General features: G+C 43.6%; 1 pseudogene; it reads left to right on the top strand.

Moving 5' to 3' along the window:
- The first annotated feature begins 720 nt into the window (after positions 1-720).
- LOC100588431 lies at positions 721-1804 on the top strand (annotated as a pseudogene).
- The last annotated feature ends 309 nt before the right edge of the window (positions 1805-2113 follow it).

The raw sequence follows: 2113 nt of genomic DNA, 5'->3' as shown, positions 1-2113 counted from the left end.
ATTCAATCTCCTTGCTAGTTATAGGTTTATTCAGATTTTCTATTTCTTTGTGATTTAGCCACGAGAGGTTTTGTGTTTCTAAAAATTTATCAGTTTCATCCAGGTTATCCAATTTGTTGGCATGTAATCATTCATAGCACTCTCTTATAATCCTCTTTATTTCTGTAGAGTCACTAGTAATGTCCTTGCTTTCATTTCTGATCTTAGTAATTTGACTCTTCTCCCTGTTTTGCTTAGTCCATCTAGCTAAAGGTTTGTCAGTTTCTTGATCTTTTTAAAGAACCAATTTCTTGTTTCATTGATTTTCTCTGTTGTTGTCCTATTCTCATGTTATTTCTCTTCTCATCTTTATTATGTCCTTCCTTCTGTTGACTTTTGTCTTTCTAGTTCCTTAAATTGCAGTTAGGTTGTTGATTTGAGATCTTGTTTTTTAATGTAAGCATTTATAGCTATACATTTCCTCCTTAGCACTGCTTTCACTGCATTCCATAAGTTTTGGTGTGGTGCATAAATAGTTACAGGTCATTATCATGTATCTGTAAGTATTTTCTAATTTCTCTTGTGATTTCTTCAATTCATTGTTTGATTTTCATAATTTTATGAATTTTTGCCATTTTACTACTGTTACTGATTTCTAAGTTATCTTGATCTGTCAGAGAAAATACTTTGATATCTATCTTTTAAATTCTAGGGCGGCGTTGGTAGCAGTGTTGGCGGCAGTGGCGGCGGGCAGCGGGCAGCGGGTGGGAAATGGCGGAGTATCTGGCCTCCATCTTTGGCACTGAGAAAGACAAAGTCAGCTGTTCATTTTATTTCAGAATTGGAGCATGTTGTCATGGAGACAGGTGCTCTCCGTTGCACAATAAACCGACGTTTAGCCAGACCATTGCCCTCTTGAACATTTACTGTAACCCTCAAAACTCTTCCCTGTCTGCTGATGGTTCGCGCTGTGCCGTGAGTGATGTTGAGATGCAGGAACACTATGATGAATTTTTTGAGGAGTGTTTTGTTTTGTTTTGTTTTTTGAGATGGAGTCTCGCTCTGGCGCCCAGGCTGGAGTGCAGTGGCACGATCTCTGCTCACTGCAAGCTCCTCCTCCCGGGTTCACGCCATTCTCCTGCCTCAGCCTCCCGGATAGCTGGGACTACAGGCGTCCGCCACCACGCCCGGCTACTTTTTTGTATTTTTAGTAGAGAGGGGGTTTCACCGTGTTAGCCAGGATGGTCTTGATCTCCTGACCTCGTGATCTGCCCGCCTCGGCCTCCCAAAGTGCTGGGATTACAGGCGTGAGCCACCGTGCCCGGCCTTTTGAGGAGTTTTTTGCAGAAATGGAGGACAAGAATGGGGAAGTTGAGGAGATGAACGTCTGTGACAACCTGGGAGACCACCTGGTGGTGAACGTGTACAACGTGTACGTCGTTTCGCCATGAGGAAGATGCAGAAAAGGCTGTGATTGACTTGAATAACCTTGGTTTAACGGACAACCAATCCACGCCGAGCTGTCGCCTGTGACCGACTTCAGAGAAGCCTGCTGCCGTCAGTATGAGACAGGAGAATGCACACGAGGCGGCTTCTGCAACTTCATGCATTTGAAGCCCATTTCCAGAGAGCTGTGGCGGGAGCTGTATGGGCACCATCCCAAGAAGCGTAGATCGAGATCCCAATCCCAGGAGCGTAGTTCTCAGTCTAGAGACCATGGTGGTGCAGTGGTGGTAGCGGTGGTGGTGGCGGTGGTGGAGGCAGCAGTGGACAGGAGCATGACAGGAGGCGGTCGAGAGATCATGAAAGATCTGGGCGATTCTGAGCCATGCCATTTCTACCTTATGTCTGCTAGAAAGGGTTGTGGTTGATTGACCAAGCCAGTTCATAAGGGGAATTTTTTTTAAAAACAACAACGATAACAGCAAACCACAAAGATGGGTTTCTGAATAAAATTTGTAGTGATAACAGTAATAAATAAATAAATTCTATTGAGACAATTTGTGGCCTAACATATGGTCTATCCTGAAAAATGTCCCGTGTACACTTGAGAAGAATGTATATGCTGCTGTTGTTGAGCACAGTGTTCTGTATATGCCCATTGTATCTAGTTGGTTTATTGTGTTGTTTAAAT

Source organism: Nomascus leucogenys, chromosome 15 (genome assembly GCF_006542625.1).
Source record: "Nomascus leucogenys isolate Asia chromosome 15, Asia_NLE_v1, whole genome shotgun sequence".
Lineage (NCBI taxonomy): Eukaryota > Metazoa > Chordata > Mammalia > Primates > Hylobatidae > Nomascus > Nomascus leucogenys.
Note: the sequence above shows the minus strand (reverse complement) of the source record. Positions and strands in the feature narration are given on the sequence as shown.